The 16,381-nt window shown below is 42.5% G+C and overlaps 1 protein-coding gene across 4 annotated transcripts in view; it reads right to left on the minus strand.

Moving 5' to 3' along the window:
* Positions 1-16,381, minus strand: part of LOC6495749 (disintegrin and metalloproteinase domain-containing protein 12) — a 573,836-nt gene that overhangs the window by 480,997 nt on the left and 76,458 nt on the right. For 2 of the 4 annotated variants that reach the window (XM_044717322.1, XM_044717325.1), the window contains exon 3: positions 5,007-5,089. The exons of 1 other annotated variant lie outside the window; for it this stretch is intronic. The gene's annotated coding sequence lies outside the window, so the exon portion shown is untranslated. The remainder of the gene's footprint in view (positions 1-5,006; positions 5,090-16,381) is intronic. One more of the 4 variants, XM_044717323.1, reaches the window with a different exon arrangement.

Raw genomic sequence — 16,381 nt, forward strand, 5'->3', positions numbered from 1 at the left:
ATCTGGTAACGCGCTTAAAGCGGAGGTTAGGAAACCGTGTGGGAGCAGCGTTCTTTTATTGATTCAACCACGGAACAAGAAAGTTCAGGCGAGCAAGGGGAAGCATCCAGAAATTTACAAAGAGCTGCAGCAAAGTTTTACCCGCTGAGGGATCATCGTGCTGGAGGAGCTGGCGCAGGACCAGCAGTCGTAGAAAAAGAAGACCACAAGCGGCCATTTGGCGGTGTACGTGCAGCTCAGACAAGGCAGGTCGCGGGTCGCAGAAGCGAGGTGAGTCTTAAGGCTAGGTCATGGTTGTGCGAGCCTGACGTAGGTGTTTTCGTTTAGCTAGGTCAGGGGTACCAGCGCACAAGCTAGACCCCTAGTGGCAGCGAGGCGTGGTGCGAGCAACGCTTGGCCAGAAGAAGAAGAGAAGAGCTGGTCATAGTTGCGGCGTGAATCTCGCCGTCAGGCCGCCCGCGAGGCGGGGCTGAGGAAGGTCATCGAAACCAAGTGAGGAGCTGGGAACACAGTGAGCTCGACCTGAGCTGAAGCAGTCGGAGCGTTCGCGGCGCTTTAAGGGGGTAACCTCACTGGAGTCGCCGTGAAGTAGGCGTCATCCTGGAGTAGCGAAGCCAAGGACGGAGTGCTGGCGGCGCTTTTAATGAGCACCCCGTCGATCACAGGAGCCGCCGTGCAGTAGGCGTCATCCTGGGGTAGCGAAGCCAAGGACGGAGTGCTGGCGGCGCTTTTAAGGAGCACTCCGTCGATCGGAGGAATCGCCGTGAAATAGGCGCAATTCTATAGGAGCAGGAGCAAAAGCGGAGCGCTTGCGGCGCTTTCAAGGAGCGTTCCGTTATTCGGAGGAGTAGCCGTGGACTAGCCGTCGGCCATAGAATAGGAAGCAGGGACAGAAGCGCTTTGCCGATCAAAAGAGCGGAGAGACTTGACCGGCTGATGGCCTAACGGTGCCGGAAGCGGAGAAGAAGAAGTAGTGGGCGGAGATTTCGCGTTAGAGCACTGCTGATGGCTGTATGTATTGTTGTTGGCATTGTTAACGGGTTAGGCAAGGGCCCTCCCGAATTGCATATTTTCTCTTCCAGCCTCGAGTAGTGGAAGCGCTTAAACGACTCGTCGCGGATACAAAAAGTGGGTAATCTTCGATCTATGCCAGGCCTGCTGAAGTGATACGGAATTCTCCGATCAATATTTTTCCTCGTTTTCCGAGTTCCAGCCCAAGAGGCTTCACCAGTTGAACAGTCAACCACACGCGTGGACTTTATAGTAGAGCTCTTTTAGCAATTAGGATCCTGTGGCATGAAATTGAACGCGAGTCCACGAATCCTATCAAATCGAATACACATTTAAATTCACAAATCTTTAGCGATAAGATATTATTAAGCATAGCCAGAAGGAACATATATTGAAGTATTAGGATATTTAGGAAGCTAGGATAAGGATATTATATAGAGATTTAAGGTCTTTTGTTAAGGAATAAAAAAATGAAGTTTATAATGGAGTATGAAAACATAGTTCGCCGCGTTTGACTTGCCATCGCCCTGCCGCTAGCCTAGGCCATGCACATTCTTGGGGATCCCCGAAGGATCCTGATACGCACTGTTCACAGGAGCCTGAGTTTGACCTACGCGATTCTTGAGGTCACGCACGCAACATTATCGACATAATTTATGATTCCCAAGGCAGCATCGAGGGGAGAGAAGGGGGTGTTCCAGAACCCGCCCAATAGCCGACGAGATCTGGCCGGACACCGCGTGCGACCCCTTTCTCTCATCCGACATCTGCAGAGATGCCACCTCGCAATTCGTTACAACAGATGGACTTACTAACAATCGCTGGGTTTTTGTACAAAACCTTAATCATGGTGATGTAGATAGCCTTCATTTACTAATATGCTTAACGTTAAAAAGGTTCCTAATAGGACTAAAAGTTTTACTCCTCTTTGTTCCGTAGCCATAGTAGCTAGATTTTTGCCCTCATGACCATCTTAGGGTTTTATGTTCAAAGTGCAATGGGCTCTATCGCATTATAATAAATTAATAAATTCGATTTAATAAATCTATAGAATAGTTAAAAAAGAAGAATTTCTATGCTCTCGTAAGAAATTAGGAATATATGTTTTTATACAAGCCCAGAAAAGATAGGGCTTGATAGGACGAGAGCATAGAAATTCTTCTTTTTTAACTATTCTATAGATTTATTAAATCGAATTTATTAATCGGGAGATCATTTTGGGGAAACCAATACGATCCAATAAATTTTATAAGTATCGGCAGACTATATCTTACAGCTTATCTTATGGCAGCTATATAACTGCATGATCGTAAATGACACAATTTGGTATTTTTAAAGTTAGAAGGATGGATTTGGATTGAAAATATATCAACATTTTTATCACAAACAAGAAAGAAAGCTAACTTCGGGCGGAGCCGAAGTTTATATACACTTGCAGTTGAGTCGCAGTCCGCTAGGTGGCGCCACGCATCTTATATTATTAGATATATAGCGGATCGCATATAGTCGGCCGATTCTTATGAAATTTGGCAAATCAGATTATTTTGTCCAAAATAGAATATGGACCAAGTCCCAGCTTTCTAACTTAAAAAACAACAAAGTTATGCCAATTCCGATCGTTCTATGACAGCTATAGGATATAGTCGGCCGATCCTTATGAAATTTTGTACACAAGATATTTTGGTCAAATATAACAAGTGTGGAAAGTCTCAATTTTTGGAAAATCAGATTATTTTGTCCAAAATAGAATATGCACCAAGTCCCATCTTTCTAACTTAAAAAAGTTATAGCATTTCCGATCAATCAGTTATATGGCAGCTATAGGATGTAGTCGACCAATCTCGGCCGTTATGTACTACCTGCAAGGGAGACTAGTTTGCGTAGAAGCTGACAGACAAACGGTCAGACGGACACGCTTATATCGACTCAGGAGGTGATCCTGATCAAGAATATATATACTTTATAGGGTCGGAGATGTCTCCTTCACTGCGTTGCACACTTTTGACCAAAATTTTAATACCCTCTGCAAGGGTATAATTAAGGTAATTAAGCCGATTTGTGTAAGAGTAAAAGACTTTGATTCCCATATTGACTTGTTTCGTTTTTGAATGCAGGAGTTTCGGAAAATTTATGTACGAATGTTCTATAACAAATTTGGCATGTAAGATTCTACAGCACCTCCGAAGATGGTTTTGGAAATCTTTTTTCAAGACTCTTCCCGCCTCCAAAAATGAAATCTTCGGAACTGGCGTTACCGAAAAATTTTAAGATGGTTTTGATGCCAAAATATTTTAATGTCTTATTTATATCTACAACACAAAATTTATCCAACAAACAATTAATATCTGGATATAAATTTCCACCAAATCGGCCAAATCTTAGAGGAGTTTTCACTCTTCTTTTCATTCTTCATTGCTTTCCTACTTGATTATTGGAGTTTTTTCCTAAAACATACAACCGTATGCAACAAAAAGTAGTTTAGAATCCATACTTTGAAAAGTAAAAGTTTGAAAAAGTCGAGAAACTTGACTATAGCCGGTATTTCTTGTTTGTTGATTTATAAGATGTCGCAATCACCAAAAAAATTTAAAATGTACTTTTTGGTAATTTTTCAAAGTGTAGACCTAGCCAGATAACTTGAGATAAATGAAATATTCGAGTGTTACCTAACCACTTCCGACAAAAAATGCAAAACAAGAAAGGAAGCTAACTTCGGACGGAGCTGAAGTTGATATACCCTTTCAGTTAGGTAGCAGCTTGTATTATTATATATATATCGGATCTTTTACATATGTAGTACAAGGATGTACGGGTTGGAAATGATTTAAGAAAAAATATTCACCTTATTTCAGTTATCGTCCATATCTGTACAGTACCTTCATCTAATCTTAATTCAAAGCAGTAGGTCTTATTTTGTGCTTTTATTGGTGCAATTTACATTATTACCACTCAACCTTGAATTTTCTAGGACATACAAATTTCTGCTTCAGTTATCGCCTATAAAAAGTCTTTTTTTGCATAATTGAAATGTTTTCTGGACAAAATAGGTTAAACACCATATTAAAAAAATAATAAATATTTTTTATGCATATTTGTATACCCTTGCAGAGGGTATTGTTGGGACTTGTGCCAGCATCAAATATCATAATTATTATACCCTTGCAGAGGGTATTATAATTTTGGTCAAAAGTGTGCAACGCAGGGAAGAAGACATCTCCGACCCTATAAAGTATATATATTCTTGATCAGGATCACCTCCTGAGTCAATATGAGCATGTCCGTCTGTCCGTCTATCGAGTTCGAACTTTGCACACATCCTTCTTTCCTTTGCAGGCAGTATATAAGTCGGAACGGCCAGGATCGGTTGACTATATCCTATAGCTGCCATATAACTGATTGATCGGAAATGCCATAACTTTGGTGTTTTTTAAGTTAGAGGGTTGGGACTTTCCACACATGTTATATTTGACCAAAATATACAAAATATGTACAAAATTTCATAAGGATCAGCCGACTATATCCTATAGCTGTCATAGAACGATCGAAATTGGCATAACTTTGGTGTTTTTTAGGCTTGAAGATTGGGAATTTACAGATTCTATGTTGGGCAAACTTATCTGATGTACCAATTTCATAAGAATCGGTCGAATACTTATATCTATAGCTGCCATATAACTGAATCCCTGATCGGAAATGTCACTACCTTTGTATTTTTGAAGATGATTGGGACTTCTTCCAACATTTTTTTTTTCGAAAATTGATTTATTAGTGATATTCTCATAAGGATCGGCCAACTATATACGACATGATATGCATATAATAATAAATTCCGCTAATTAACTGCAAAGGTTTAAACTTTGGCTCCTCCCGAAGCGTTCGTTAGCTTTCCTTTCTTTTTATAATTAGAACATAAAAACGTGTAAAAAAATTCGGAGCATGATAGGTTCCATTTTTTTTATTGAGATATATATATTTATTGAGATATTTTTATTCACCATTTTTAATAGAGGCTTTGTCAGTCAATCTCTCTTAAACTTTCCAGATTAAGTCAACTCCTAGATCATATTTATGTGACCTGCTGAAAGCACGAATAAAAGAAAAAAATTAATTTTAACCCAAAATTTTCGAGCGGTAAAATAAATTTCAAACACTTGCAGTAGGTAATTTTGGTGTGCTATAAAGGAGCAATGGAGTGTAATAATATAGAAGACACCAAAAAGACAGCCATGATTTTATGATTGTACTCATAGAAGCACAATGAAGCTGTGCTTAAAACGTCGCAATATCTCAAAAGAAGGACGCAATAAAAGATATTATAATAGTGATTTTAAGTGTCAAAAGGGAACAAAGTATAGGAAACATGCCCGACCCCATAAAGTCTTCATCACCGTTACCGACCTGAGTCAATGTAAACATTTCTGTCTGTCTGTTTATACGTGAACTAGCTTATCAGTTTTAACGCTAATGACTCCAAACTTTGAACGCATACTTTTTATACCCTTGCAGAGGGTATTATAATTTTGGTCAAAAGTGTGCAACGCAGTGAAGGAGACATCTCCGACCCTATAAAGTATATATATTCTTGATCAGGATCCTGAGTTGATATGAGCATGTCCGTCTGTCCGTCTGTCTGTCTGTCGGTTTCTACGCAAACTAGTCTCTCAGTTTTGGAGCTATCGAGTTGAAACTTTGCACACACCCTTCTTTCCTTTGCAGGCAGTATATAAGTCGGAACGGCCGGGATCGGTCGACTATATCCTATAGCTGCCATATAACTGATTGATCGGAAATGCCATAACTTTGGTGTTTTTTAAATGCACTTTATGCACATGTTATACTTGACCAAAATATGTTATGTACAAAATTTCATAAGGATCGGCCAACTATATCCTATAGCTGTTGTTGGCACCTAGTGCCAAGACCTACTACCCTATATGCACACTTAGTAATTTGATCCAATCAATATGCATCAGCATGTCGCAATATAAAAACCCACTAACCGATTTTCTCACCTATAAACAATTAGTAATAAGCATAAAACTATATCCAACCTATTAACCCAGCACTAGTAGACGGCGCCAAAAGCAGAATCAGCATATCAGCGGGAAGAATGACCGACTGACCGATGCAAGTAAAAACCAGCCAGCTAAGCCGAAATGCGCAAGCAGTACATGAACAAACAATCTGAGTCAGCAGACTCAGAGGTGGGTGACCCTGGCATTAACCTTAGTTTAGCACGTCCAGAACTTTGACCTTTCTTAGATTTAATGATGTATAATTTAGCATCTTATATAAGAGTTATTCTTCTGAAATAAAGACAGTTCCGAAATCAGAGTCAATCGTCTCGTTACTCAGTGTCTGAACCACGGCACTTAAAATCAACCTACTTCTAGTGATCCTGTGTAAAACGGTTCACAAGTAGAATCCGCGGCATACCAGTCTACTTCGAGTGTTGCTCCCGTGAAACGGACCGCCAGTAGACCCCGCGGTACCTAACTACTCCAAGTGTTGCTCCCGTGAAACGGACCACGAGGAGACCCCGCGGCATACCAGTCTAGCTCGAGTGTTGCTCCCGTGAAACGGACCACCAGCAGACCCCGCGCTATCTAACCTACTTAGAGTGTTGCTCCCGTGAAACGGACCGCCAGTAGGACCGGCCGATAAGGAATCAGCCGACCCACCATACCACCGGTACTTGAGGAAAACCACCCTAGGACCACCCTTCAAGCACATCAACTCATGCCTGATCACAGCAAGCGTCTGGCCAACCCGAGCAGTCCCTTGCAGAATCCAGGTAAATTTAGTCAGGACTATTTACGGTTTTGACTACGACTCCGGGACCTACCGTTACTCCCGTGAGTTCAAGTTTGACGTAGCTGCCGCATAACGCTCTACGGACGAACATTTGGTGACCCCGACGTGATTCTTTAGGATCACAACTTGAACACAAACCTCAAAGCAATTTAACTCAACGAAACAAAAAAAAAAAAAAGGAGAGAGGAGAGATACATTGCAACAATGGGATCAGAATCAGACCCCGTAATCCAAATGCTCATTGATGAGCAAATTGAAAGCAACATAGTCATCCAAAGGCTAATAAGAAACTTCACTAAGGACTCTGCAGAGCGTAAACTCAAGGGAGGATACTTCAAAGAGAAACTCAGACAGCTCACTCACTCATGGACCCAGTTTAAAAAAAATGATGCCAAGCTCAAGGAGCTAGCACTAAGTCCTGAGAATGAGTATTTCACAAAGGCAAAAGCGCTAGAAGAGCTTGTGAAAAAATATGAAGCAATATTTTCGGATGGAATCCCATCAGTGTCAGGCCCGTCACAAAGGCCCCGGAAAACAGGCGAAAATCTCGAGCCAAAGGCACAATCATCACGAGGAAACGAAGGAAAAGACCTTCGATTAACATCATTAAAACGAAGACATGAAGGACGATTAGACGATATGGAAGACTTGCTGTGCAACCGCACCGAAGGACGGGAAGTGTCCACACACGTCAGACAATACATGAAGGAGCTATGGAAGGAAATCGTCACGGGATACCATGATCTCATCGACCTGGAACCAGCCATAAAAAATGATGGACACACCGATGACAGATTTCAGGTTGTACGAGCAGAATATTTTTCGTTTTTGAGCGAAGAATCGAAATCAACTTCAGCATCAACACAAAAACTCGCGATTGCACCTCCGTTTGTAATACCACCAGTAGAAATTCCAAAGTTTGACGGAGACTACCGGCATTGGCTACGATTCTACGAAATTTTTACGGAATGCATCCACGATCAAGACTACAGTGATGCAGTAAAATACCGTCATTTGGAGAATCATGTAACAGGTGAAGCACAAAACCTAATCGCAACGTCGATTGGCGGACAGACCAGTTACCAGGATGCATGGCAACGACTAAAAAATCGATACCACAATGAACGGCTGTTGATTAAATCCGCGATTCAAGAGCTTTTCGGACACCCCAGAACAAATGGATCAGCGGACCAGCTGCGCAGCTTACATGATACCGTGCTCCGAACGGTCGCCACTCTCGACGCACTCAAAGTGTCAACAGACAACTGGGACCCAATCTTGATACACATCATTGAAGAAAGATTGGATCCACACACGCTGTCAGCTCTAGAACTAGCCGTCACCGATCCAACCAATCGACAATCTCTGAAGCAGATGTTAGAAAACCTTGAGCGTCAGGCAACCAGTCAAGTAACAATGCAGAAAAATATGTCGGCGGCTCCACTTCGATCCAGTTCATCACGATGGGTGTGTTCAGCCACAGCCCTGCTTACAGATAAGCCCACCGTTCTTTTACCAACCGCCCAAGTGGCAATACATGGCCCAGCCGGAACCCATCAGCAATGCCGCACACTCCTAGATTCTGGATCACAGATTAACATAATCACCAGAAGGATGGCTGACACACTTGGACTACAATTGGAGCCATCAACCCTGAACATCGCTGCACTGGGAGGAACAACAACAAGATTAGGAAAAAAGGCTGTGGTGACCCTATCATCATTAACCACTGACTTCGAAGATCAAATCAACGTCGTTGTACTACCGGAAATAATGCCCAATCAACCATCCCACCCTATTCAAGCGCCAAGAAATATCTCACCTCAGTTGCGCTTAGCCGATCCTGAATTTACGCAGCCCCAGAATATTGATCTGTTGTTGGGCGCCGAAATCATCTCCCAGCTTATGAGGCCACAACAGACATATTTGGGAGAAGGACAACCACTACTAAAAAATACCGCGCTTGGATGGATTGTGATGGGGCCAGTGCGACCGGCATCAGCTCCTCATAGCAAGGCAGAACAAGTCGTCGGTAATACGACGGCTTGGACACCGGAAGCTAACGAGCCACGACAAAGTTTGATTGCATGCATCGGCAAGGAGCAAATAGTAAAATCCGGAAGAGTACATAGTTCCCCACTCATTGCGGATCAACAAGAAGCTAACGAGCCACGACAAGATCAACAAGGAGAGCCGCAGACGGACCCCAATCCACAAGCCCAAGGTTGTCAACTCACAACTGAAGAGCACAGAGTGAAAGGGCCAGTAACAAAGGAAATTCAAGGAGTAGAAGTCACCTCCTATCTGGCATGGGTAACATGCATCTCCGAAAGGGAGCAAGAAGCAAGGTCAAGAGAGGACCATGAGTCCTGTATGCGCACTGACCAACCAGAAAAAAGGTGTAGTACTTCATGGGATGCCCAAGGAGAATGGTTACGAGGGCGCGCAACAAGGCGAAGGAGACAACAGGTCGGATAGAATTATCGTTGGTAGAGATCTCACCCACATGATTCAAAATTTTTTTTTGTAGTAACTTTAGATTTTTAGTAATTAGTTTTAAGATACACAATATTTTCTATCGCAAGGGTACACATCGGTTCACTAAGACGATCCAACAACAACGCACAGCCCCTTTTTATTGAGTACCTCAATGGGGGGGGAGAATGTTGGCACCTAGTGCCAAGACCTACTACCCTATATGCACACTTAGTAATTTGATCCAATCAATATGCATCAGCATGTCGCAATATAAAAACCCACTAACCGATTTTCTCACCTATAAACAATTAGTAATAAGCATAAAACTATATCCAACCTATTAACCCAGCACTAGTAGACGGCGCCAAAAGCAGAATCAGCATATCAGCGGGAAGAATGACCGACTGACCGATGCAAGTAAAAACCAGCCAGCTAAGCCGAAATGCGCAAGCAGTACATGAACAAACAATCTGAGTCAGCAGACTCAGAGGTGGGTGACCCTGGCATTAACCTTAGTTTAGCACGTCCAGAACTTTGACCTTTCTTAGATTTAATGATGTATAATTTAGCATCTTATATAAGAGTTATTCTTCTGAAATAAAGACAGTTCCGAAATCAGAGTCAATCGTCTCGTTACTCAGTGTCTGAACCACGGCACTTAAAATCAACCTACTTCTAGTGATCCTGTGTAAAACGGTTCACAAGTAGAATCCGCGGCATACCAGTCTACTTCGAGTGTTGCTCCCGTGAAACGGACCGCCAGTAGACCCCGCGGTACCTAACTACTCCAAGTGTTGCTCCCGTGAAACGGACCACGAGGAGACCCCGCGGCATACCAGTCTAGCTCGAGTGTTGCTCCCGTGAAACGGACCACCAGCAGACCCCGCGCTATCTAACCTACTTAGAGTGTTGCTCCCGTGAAACGGACCGCCAGTAGGACCGGCCGATAAGGAATCAGCCGACCCACCATACCACCGGTACTTGAGGAAAACCACCCTAGGACCACCCTTCAAGCACATCAACTCATGCCTGATCACAGCAAGCGTCTGGCCAACCCGAGCAGTCCCTTGCAGAATCCAGGTAAATTTAGTCAGGACTATTTACGGTTTTGACTACGACTCCGGGACCTACCGTTACTCCCGTGAGTTCAAGTTTGACGTAGCTGCCGCATAACGCTCTACGGACGAACATTTGGTGACCCCGACGTGATTCTTTAGGATCACAACTTGAACACAAACCTCAAAGCAATTTAACTCAACGAAACAAAAAAAAAAAAAAGGAGAGAGGAGAGATACATTGCAACAATGGGATCAGAATCAGACCCCGTAATCCAAATGCTCATTGATGAGCAAATTGAAAGCAACATAGTCATCCAAAGGCTAATAAGAAACTTCACTAAGGACTCTGCAGAGCGTAAACTCAAGGGAGGATACTTCAAAGAGAAACTCAGACAGCTCACTCACTCATGGACCCAGTTTAAAAAAAATGATGCCAAGCTCAAGGAGCTAGCACTAAGTCCTGAGAATGAGTATTTCACAAAGGCAAAAGCGCTAGAAGAGCTTGTGAAAAAATATGAAGCAATATTTTCGGATGGAATCCCATCAGTGTCAGGCCCGTCACAAAGGCCCCGGAAAACAGGCGAAAATCTCGAGCCAAAGGCACAATCATCACGAGGAAACGAAGGAAAAGACCTTCGATTAACATCATTAAAACGAAGACATGAAGGACGATTAGACGATATGGAAGACTTGCTGTGCAACCGCACCGAAGGACGGGAAGTGTCCACACACGTCAGACAATACATGAAGGAGCTATGGAAGGAAATCGTCACGGGATACCATGATCTCATCGACCTGGAACCAGCCATAAAAAATGATGGACACACCGATGACAGATTTCAGGTTGTACGAGCAGAATATTTTTCGTTTTTGAGCGAAGAATCGAAATCAACTTCAGCATCAACACAAAAACTCGCGATTGCACCTCCGTTTGTAATACCACCAGTAGAAATTCCAAAGTTTGACGGAGACTACCGGCATTGGCTACGATTCTACGAAATTTTTACGGAATGCATCCACGATCAAGACTACAGTGATGCAGTAAAATACCGTCATTTGGAGAATCATGTAACAGGTGAAGCACAAAACCTAATCGCAACGTCGATTGGCGGACAGACCAGTTACCAGGATGCATGGCAACGACTAAAAAATCGATACCACAATGAACGGCTGTTGATTAAATCCGCGATTCAAGAGCTTTTCGGACACCCCAGAACAAATGGATCAGCGGACCAGCTGCGCAGCTTACATGATACCGTGCTCCGAACGGTCGCCACTCTCGACGCACTCAAAGTGTCAACAGACAACTGGGACCCAATCTTGATACACATCATTGAAGAAAGATTGGATCCACACACGCTGTCAGCTCTAGAACTAGCCGTCACCGATCCAACCAATCGACAATCTCTGAAGCAGATGTTAGAAAACCTTGAGCGTCAGGCAACCAGTCAAGTAACAATGCAGAAAAATATGTCGGCGGCTCCACTTCGATCCAGTTCATCACGATGGGTGTGTTCAGCCACAGCCCTGCTTACAGATAAGCCCACCGTTCTTTTACCAACCGCCCAAGTGGCAATACATGGCCCAGCCGGAACCCATCAGCAATGCCGCACACTCCTAGATTCTGGATCACAGATTAACATAATCACCAGAAGGATGGCTGACACACTTGGACTACAATTGGAGCCATCAACCCTGAACATCGCTGCACTGGGAGGAACAACAACAAGATTAGGAAAAAAGGCTGTGGTGACCCTATCATCATTAACCACTGACTTCGAAGATCAAATCAACGTCGTTGTACTACCGGAAATAATGCCCAATCAACCATCCCACCCTATTCAAGCGCCAAGAAATATCTCACCTCAGTTGCGCTTAGCCGATCCTGAATTTACGCAGCCCCAGAATATTGATCTGTTGTTGGGCGCCGAAATCATCTCCCAGCTTATGAGGCCACAACAGACATATTTGGGAGAAGGACAACCACTACTAAAAAATACCGCGCTTGGATGGATTGTGATGGGGCCAGTGCGACCGGCATCAGCTCCTCATAGCAAGGCAGAACAAGTCGTCGGTAATACGACGGCTTGGACACCGGAAGCTAACGAGCCACGACAAAGTTTGATTGCATGCATCGGCAAGGAGCAAATAGTAAAATCCGGAAGAGTACATAGTTCCCCACTCATTGCGGATCAACAAGAAGCTAACGAGCCACGACAAGATCAACAAGGAGAGCCGCAGACGGACCCCAATCCACAAGCCCAAGGTTGTCAACTCACAACTGAAGAGCACAGAGTGAAAGGGCCAGTAACAAAGGAAATTCAAGGAGTAGAAGTCACCTCCTATCTGGCATGGGTAACATGCATCTCCGAAAGGGAGCAAGAAGCAAGGTCAAGAGAGGACCATGAGTCCTGTATGCGCACTGACCAACCAGAAAAAAGGTGTAGTACTTCATGGGATGCCCAAGGAGAATGGTTACGAGGGCGCGCAACAAGGCGAAGGAGACAACAGGTCGGATAGAATTATCGTTGGTAGAGATCTCACCCACATGATTCAAAATTTTTTTTTGTAGTAACTTTAGATTTTTAGTAATTAGTTTTAAGATACACAATATTTTCTATCGCAAGGGTACACATCGGTTCACTAAGACGATCCAACAACAACGCACAGCCCCTTTTTATTGAGTACCTCAATGGGGGGGGAGAATGTTGGCACCTAGTGCCAAGACCTACTACCCTATATGCACACTTAGTAATTTGATCCAATCAATATGCATCAGCATGTCGCAATATAAAAACCCACTAACCGATTTTCTCACCTATAAACAATTAGTAATAAGCATAAAACTATATCCAACCTATTAACCCAGCACTAGTAGACGGCGCCAAAAGCAGAAGCAGCATATCAGCGGGAAGAATGACCGACTGACCGATGCAAGTAAAAACCAGCCAGCTAAGCCGAAATGCGCAAGCAGTACATGAACAAACAATCTGAGTCAGCAGACTCAGAGGTGGGTGACCCTGGCATTAACCTTAGTTTAGCACGTCCAGAACTTTGACCTTTCTTAGATTTAATGATGTATAACTTAGCATCTTATATAAGAGTTATTCTTCTGAAATAAAGACAGTTCCGAAATCAGAGTCAATCGTCTCGTTACTCAGTGTCTGAACCACGGCACTTAAAATCAACCTACTTCTAGTGATCCTGTGTAAAACGGTTCACAAGTAGTTCGAGTGTTGCTCCCGTGAAACGGACCGCCAGTAGACCCCGCGGTACCTAACTACTCCAAGTGTTGCTCCCGTGAAACGGACCACGAGGAGACCCCGCGGCATACCAGTCTAGCTCGAGTGTTGCTCCCGTGAAACGGACCACCAGCAGACCCCGCGCTATCTAACCTACTTAGAGTGTTGCTCCCGTGAAACGGACCGCCAATAGGACCGGCCGATAAGGAATCAGCCGACCCACCATACCACCAGTACTTGAGGAAAACCACCCCAGGACTTCAAGCACATCAACTCATGCCTGATCACAGCAAGCGTCTGGCCAACCCGAGCAGTCCCTTGCAGAATCCAGGTAAATTTAGTCAGGACTATTTACGGTTTTGACTACGACTCCGGGACCTACCGTTACTCCCGTGAGTTCAAGTTTGACGTAGCTGCCGCATAACGCTCTACGGACGAACAGCTGTCATAGAACGATCGGAATTGGCATAACTTTGGTGTTTTTTAAGTTAGAAAGATGGGACTTGGTACAGATTCTATTTTGGGAAAAACAATCTGATTTTCCAAATTTCATAAGGATCGGCCGCCTATATACGATCCGCTATATATTTAATAATATAAGATGCGTGGCGCCACATAGCGGACTGCGACTGAACTGCAAGGGTATATCAACTTCGGCTCCGCTCGAAGTTAGCTTTCCTTTCTTGTTTTCAGTGATTTTTTGACTCACACTTAAGTATTTTAAGTCTTTTGTAGTAACTTTACTAACAGGCATAGAGTTCAACAGTCTTAAAGGCCATAGCTGGTTTAAGATCGTTGCGTTGCTGGCGGGGTCTTTGCAAAAATATTTCAGTGCATAGTTAGTTTATCTTTGTATGGCACTCCGACCCTGACTGGCGATACCGGCCAAAGCTTCGCGTTGATGGATTGATTTTAAATATCGAGAACGGAGAATAGCATCAGGTATGTACAAACTTTTATCACAAGCATAGTTAGGGCTCGATTTTCATAGGAAAGCTTACACATTAACCGACGATTTTTGAAGAGATAAAGCTGCAAGTTAAAGCCACGATTTGTGTTAATATTATTTATATTTTAAATATAAATATTAAAATATTGATTATTACTAATTATCTATTACTAATTATATTGATTAATTACTAAATCAAAAGAAACACTACAAAATCAATGGATTACAGTGGAATTAGCGGAAAGCTGTTTATTGTAAAGTATTTGTGACATTTATGCCAAGTAAGTTTTACATTCAGTGCAGTTTTCTTTAAAGAAATGATTACGCCTCCCCAGTGCCATGTGCTAGTGCAGCTAGTACCAGATTATGTAACCGACTATTACGAGATAATTTAACCATCCAGTACGAAGCTAAAGAAAAGCCTAAAATAATAAATACTTGGAATAAACTAGTGTGAAGATCCAAACGAGGGATCGGAAGGAAACTTTTAATACAATTTGGAGTCAACCTTAGGCGACGGGCAATGCATTTTTCGGTATCCTAGGGACACTCCATATTCGTTACAGAGAGAGAAAATTCCATCGAATTATTTATTCGTAACTATATGAAGTTTAGTTTTGTAAACCTCGGCCTGCTTAATTTTTATACAAAGCTTTCAAATTTATTTTGTTCATTTTCTTAAGGAGTTATTGCATGAAAAAGACTCTGCTTTATTTTGATTTTGATTATACAAGTAATTTAGTACTATAAATTCCAATAATTAGTAACTCAAATTTATCAAATTTATTGCACTATTTATATAAATTGTTATAAACATCTCTAACTATTTCTGTCCTTGAGCTCAACGGATACCACACAAAGAAATTGTATATACTTGTTATGAATAAAGTAAGTTCTTGCAAGTCATACTTGAATAATTTGAATTAATAATATCGAAAGTTGAAATAGTTGAAATATGATTTATTGATTAATAATCCAATAGTAGAAAAAATTCCTCTTATATATCTGTATTAAATGTTAAAAGATATTGCTATAATCAAATAAAAATCCATAACATGGCAAAATGAATCAATTTTAAAACAAATTTTAGTACAAGCGTGAGGGTTTCTTTTTTTTTTTAGCTAGTGCACTTACGTAGGTTTTGCTGATGTGTATTTTGAATATGTGAAAAGAACCACCCCCATCCGTTGAGCCTAGTCTGAGACCACAATAAGTAAACTCCCATTACATCCTCCCATACTAAGTCCCTAAGGTATATTCTCTAGACCTTGCAGAAGATTTTGCAATTTGGTTCTGTTTTAACAGCAGCCCGAACACCCATACGTTACAAGATGCCCAATCCCATCATGTAGGATGAAGCCCAAGCTAAAAATGATCGTACATGACGTCCACCTCGACAGGCATTGACATAGCATAACAGAGTCCCTTGGTGGACTCGTCCCATCATCTCTGCCGAGTTTCCAGGTTTGCTGCTCTTGTTTTTGACGCTATTTTCTGTGGCATTGTACTGTTGCTCTTTAGCTTCTTTGAAAAAAAGTCTTCTTTCTTGTTTTGGTCCCGGAATTTAAACATCGTCCGTTCTAAGCCTTCAGCAAGATCGTGGAAAATTTTTGTGGGTGATTTAAACAACATTTAGGTGAGGAAATATTAAGCCCCACATATAATATTGTCTTATTTAATATTAAGCCTCTGCATTGGCTAATTGCATATTTTCCTGAATAGTGGAATTCAGGATTTGGAATTCAGTGGATTTGGAGTGGATTCAATGGATCCCATGTGTGCCAACTTCGGTAAGCCCTTCGGCGGAGATCTCCTCAAGCTTCAGGGAA

The sequence above is a fragment of the Drosophila ananassae genome, chromosome XR, assembly GCF_017639315.1.
Source record: "Drosophila ananassae strain 14024-0371.13 chromosome XR, ASM1763931v2, whole genome shotgun sequence".
Classification (NCBI taxonomy): domain Eukaryota; kingdom Metazoa; phylum Arthropoda; class Insecta; order Diptera; family Drosophilidae; genus Drosophila; species Drosophila ananassae.